General features: G+C 33.1%; 1 protein-coding gene across 1 annotated transcript in view; it reads right to left on the bottom strand.

The window, feature by feature from the left end:
- Window positions 1–5,785, bottom strand: part of LOC118750173 — a 20,965-nt gene that overhangs the window by 710 nt on the left and 14,470 nt on the right. The window lies entirely within an intron of this gene.

Here is a 5,785-nt window from a genome sequence, read left to right as displayed (position 1 = left end):
AACGTGTATTATATAAAAACGTTGCTAAGTGTATGTAATAAACATTAGTTTCGGCCCACCCATTCCGTCGTAATATGTGACACAAAATCGGCCGTAAAGGAAATCCTACCCCAGCCAACTCGCATCTTTTTGCGCGCGTTGAACATCAGCTGGTTTAATATATAATATGTTTCGTCCAAATTAGAGTTTTCATGCAGAAACATAAAATTTAATTACATTGCTGACATTTTCAAAACTAAATATATAACTCCCAAGCAGTGTTCCCAGAACTATCTGGACCAACCGGCTAAATTGGCTAAAAACCGGCTAAAACCGGCTAAACTGTTCCAACTAAATTTCACATGTTTTATTTAAAGAAATCATAAGTAAAAAGACTAGTTCTTGGAGAGAAGTTGCGAATTCAAGCTGCAAAAATTTTGGTGGCAAGAATTTGCAATTAAGAAAAACATATGATTGTGGCACATGGTTGCATTTTTTGTCGACAATAATTTGAATAAATAGGTTCGTCTTATTTAAAAATTTACAAACTTGAGCGATTTTAAAATGAAAAATTTAAGTAAAGACTTGTTTACTTAATTAACTTAGTTAATTCCAATGATTTGAAACGTACTCGTAACGCAATCTCAACCGGAGTCGATATAGGAAACGCGACAGTTAGTAGGGCAAAGAAATTGAAACGTATGTCGAAGAAAGTCGGACTAGCAATAAATATACATGTAGATCCTGTTTTTTGTCCCTCTGAAAGAATTTTAAAATTCTATACAAATTTCTTATCTTTTAAATCCAACCGTGGACACTAGCTGGCAGAGAAACTTGCAAGTTCCTGCAATTTGCGTTCGTGCAGAGATTTTCAAGTTTCGCTACTTGAGAGAGAATTTGGGAGCATTTTTTCTTACTAACTGATATTTTGAGTGATAATTTTCGCTGGATTTTCGACGAACAAGCCTATTGTCTTCCTAAAGAGCTTTGCTTTACATAGAAATTTGTGCTCTTTTACTTTCATTTTTACGCATTTCAGTGTTGGTTCTTTTAACACAAGTTGGCCTTCGGTTTTTAGAATTCAAATAAGTTCTCAGGAAAAAAGTTAGTTTAAATAAATCCATATGTGTACATAGTGCTTGAAAATATCCATTTTTCCCTCACCTTAAAACTTTAAGCGTGGGCAACAATGATGTTTTGTAATTAAGGCAGAATTAAATATGCGCTATCTGGGAAGACAATACCTGTAACATTTATTCTTGGCACTATATCCAAACACATACTACGTTTATACGCACGTATTATTTGCAAATAACAATTTGCAAATGGTAAATTTTGCCGTATAAACGCTGAGTTAGTTTTTTATTTGCAAATAACTAAATCACGCGAATAAGTATTGATTAGTGATACTATTTGCAAATAAGCGCAAGACGCCGCCATTCTTAGGTTTATTTTCTTTTTAGATGGTCATCTTATTGCCTTTTTATAATCGAGACGTTGCCAATTTTAACTTTATTTTGTTTTTCGATGGTCATATTATTGCCTTTTTATATTCAGGCAATATTAAATACAAAACTTTCGCCATCGAATAAACAGTGAGTTAGGTATTTGCAATTTATTTTTATTTGCAAATAGCTTACGTATAAACGTGGTAACAAATGCGTGTTAAGCAAACAGTGAAAAAATTTTTAATTTTCTAAATTTGCGAATAAAAATTCACACTTAAATTTAAGTCATTGATAACAAACATTTTATGAAGAAAATCCCCGTTACGGCCTTAGAAGAAAAAAATATTCGTTTAAAATAAAAATAAGCGAAATCTGCCCAATTTTATATAACCCTGCCTCCGCGATAACGCTAGTAGCCATTTCTAACAGATTTTGGATCGCTTATTCAAGAATGGAAACATATATATTGGAATTTTAAGAAAACAAGGCAAATAACAAAATCGACTAAAAACGGCTAATTTTTTTTTACAAAACGGCTAACAAATCGGCTTCCGGCTAAACCGAAATTTCTCCGGCTGTTTGCTATCGCAACCGGCTACATATAGCCGGAAAACGGCTAAAATGGCAACACTGCACCCACGGCACATAAATACATGTAGAAGCCATTTTGACGTTGCTCTCCTGAGAACCAAACTTACAAACTTCAACTTGTTTTGTTTTTATTTTTCAATATGGTGTTACTCTTGGAATGACGTGTCCTTTTGTTTTGAATGTTTGTTAATAGCAAATTTTAATAAAAATTTGAATTTTTGCAGTGCTGTGCAGTTTACTTTGGTGTATAAGTAATTGTGCTGTTTATACTAACGTGTAATAATTAATATTATCTCGAACATACAAATGTACACATATCAAAAATGCAACACCTGAGGGGCTGGTTTTTATGAGGTGTCAAATATCCACTAATTTTTTAAACGTCTCTCAATGTGTTTCGCGGAAGGGACGTTGGGAAAGCAGCTGTGACGTAGCGCTACCGGAAAGACCCTCGAACAACACTGGAACACATCAATCCAGTTGTGATAGCTTAATAAAAGATAAACCAATTTACATTAAACAATATTAATAAATAAATATATATTTAAAATTTATTTGAAAACGTCAGCCAGTGAAATATAGTTTTTTGTTTTTCCTTACACACGCTCATTCTTATTTTAACTCTCCTGAAAACCTTGACTTTTGAAAGTTTGACGTCAAATTGGCTCCTACCTATTTTTAATGTACCTTGTATAAAATCCACAGCAATTTTCACAAGTAAAAAGCGGTACAAAGTTGTTTTCTTGGTGTTCATTGTGGCATACCTTTTGCGTCTGCCGCTTTGCTGGAAAAGTTATATACTACATTTATACGTGGGCTAGTTCACGAATTCATTTCATGAATTTGGGTTAAAATTGGCTGCGTGAACACCTTTTCATGAATTCAATTATACACGAAAGTTAACCATGAATTCAGCATAATTTCATGAAATCGTGAGGTTCCAGTCCGGGAAGGCCACGTTCCACAAACAGCTATGCAATTACTAGGGTTATGACGTTTATATATTAAAAAGCATGAGTGCCATAACCAGAATTTAAATCACTGGAAAATATATGTGGAACTGTTGATATATAAAATAAATTCAAAACGAATAAACTGAAAATATATTAAAGCCAATTTAAATATGGTATTGTTCATTGCCTGGTACCAACGGGTTTTGCAAATTCAAAAGGAGGCCAAAAAAGTCACAATCCTACTGTTTAGTTTCTCGCCAGTGCATTGCCACTGTTTCAAAGCATTTTGTTTCACGAATTCGCGAAATATGCATAAACGGGACCATTTTTGAATTTATAAAATGAAGTATTCATGAATTCTGTCGCATAAATGTAGTAATAAATGCCACGCAAAGCCACAAAGTTTTATGTGGCATCAGATTTACATCATCTTTAGATTTTAATGTTTTAAAAACAAAAGAGAAATTTTTTTCAATGAATTTTCATGATAGTAAAGCATTTTGTTTTATTCTGAATGAAATTGTTGTTCACAACTAAACTTAAGTACCATTTAAATATTCAGTGCCATTTAAATAAAATGCCATTTAACTTTCGCCCTTAGGGCCAATTTCAAATGAATATTTAAATGGCACTTAAATTTAATTGTAGATTGTAGTTTAAATGCCATTTAACTTTCGTTGGGTTTCAGATCAGCTTTGTTTAAATATGCCAAACAATTGGCAGCACTGCTGCTTGTTCCTTGAAATTGTTGTTGCATTTGCTTGTTTGTTTACATTTTGTGCTAAACAGTTGATTGTTTTTTGGTGGGATATGGTGGGATTGATTAAACAACCTACCAATCAATCTTGGTTGTTTGTAGGAATGTTCGATATTTAAAAAAGTATCGATATCATGAATCGATTTATTTCATTGCATGTAAAATCGATATGGCGATATATCGGGCTGCACAATATCGATATCGGAAAAATCGTTGTTGAGAATCCTACTCCCAATTAGGAATGTTCGATATTGTATCGATTATTCTGAATATCGATATTTCATGGCACGATAATCGATTTTTTGAATCGATATCCCAAGGTCGATATATCGAAAACATCGATACTTTACCCGCCATATCGATATTTAAGCCGAAATTTATTTTTGATCTACGAAAAAGTGTATGGGAAAATACTAAAGTAGGTTTAATCAGCAGCTTGTGTGATTTATTTAGCTCTTGAGTTTGACAAACCGCTTGAGTCGACCGGCATGCCGTTTTAATCCTCAGTAAATATACAAGATGGAAATAACACAATTAGGTGGGTTGACAGGCAGGTCTAATATTCTATTCAATTGGGAGTAGGATTTCCAACATCGATTTTTCCGATATCGATATTGTTCAGCCCAATATATCGCCATATCGATTTTACATGCAATGTATTAAATCGATTCCTAATATCGATACTTTCTTAAAAATCGAACATTCCCATGATTCAATAATACAAGGTTAGATAATCATTGACAGCCGCGGTTTGACACTCCCGTACAAAAGGTTGCATTTACGAAGGACGGAGAAAGACGAAGACGAAGACGAAGGCAATTAGTAGTTAAATTTCTTTTGTAAATACTAATGTATTTGCAGGTAATCTGGCATTTTAAACGAAATATTGAACGTAATATTACAGTATCCATGATAAAAATATAGTAAGGTAGAACCGCTGAGAGTCACTTTTAAAATTCTTGACGTTTCCAAACAATTTAATATTTAAATTTACTCACAAACTCACACACACATTTTTATGTTCGATCTCAAGCAACAACAATTTCGAACAATTTCATTTTTTTTTTCACTTTTATATGATTTTAAAATGTTGGCAAACTTCAAAAAAAAATCATGGCCGACAAATTGAGAGAACGGTTCTACCTTGCTATATTTTTATCATGACAGTATCTATGTGAATTACGTAATTTATATGCTACTTAGCTGTATAAAAACTGCAAAAGGGCTCAAAATTAATACAACTACTGCGAGTTTTATGTAAACATCCAATTTAAAAAAAGTTTATGTTTTCATCAGTTAAATGTGCTTCACATGTATATACAAATAAACATATTGCCCAAATCTTGTACTTCTATTTCACACCAAAGCTACAATTTTTTCAAGTAAGTTTGCAAAGAAGCAACACGGTGCCACGGCTAAGGGAGCGGTGCGAGAGAGACAACTGTCAGTTTATCGAACCTTGTATTATTGAATCATGGAACATTCCTACTCCCAATTGAATAGAATATTAGACCTGCCTGTCAACTGACCTAATTGTGTTACTTCCATCTTGTATATTTACTGAGAAATAAAACGGCATGCCGGTCAACTAAAGCGGTTTGTCAAACTTAAGAGCTAAATAAATCACACAAGGTGCTGATTAAACCTACTTTAGTATTTTCACATACACTTTTCTGTAGATCAAAAATAAATTTCAACTTAAATATCGATATTGCGGGTGAAGTATCGATGTCTTCGATATATCGACCTTGGAATATCGATTCAAAAAATACTTATGGTGCCATGAAATATCGATATTCAGAATAATCGATACGATATCGAACATTCCTAGCATAAACGTAGTATTTCTTTGCTTCTTGCGTGATCTTGTATCTTTCGTTCAGGGTATTTGCCACAATATGAGCTATGTACACGTAGTATAAAGTATAACGAATGAGTGTTTGGTTCCTAATCGATTTAAACTTTTTGATTATTAAGTTTCTCACCAACGTGGCGGCACGAATTTTTATCTTTATTTATACACAATAAAATTGCTCGAATTAGGTTCATTGAAATTT

Source organism: Rhagoletis pomonella, unplaced genomic scaffold (assembly GCF_013731165.1).
Source record: "Rhagoletis pomonella isolate Grant_MI unplaced genomic scaffold, Rhpom_1.0 Rhpom_scaffold_00157, whole genome shotgun sequence".
Taxonomy (NCBI): domain Eukaryota; kingdom Metazoa; phylum Arthropoda; class Insecta; order Diptera; family Tephritidae; genus Rhagoletis; species Rhagoletis pomonella.
The sequence above is the reverse complement of the archived record's forward strand: the minus strand, read 5'-3'. Positions and strand labels throughout refer to the sequence as shown.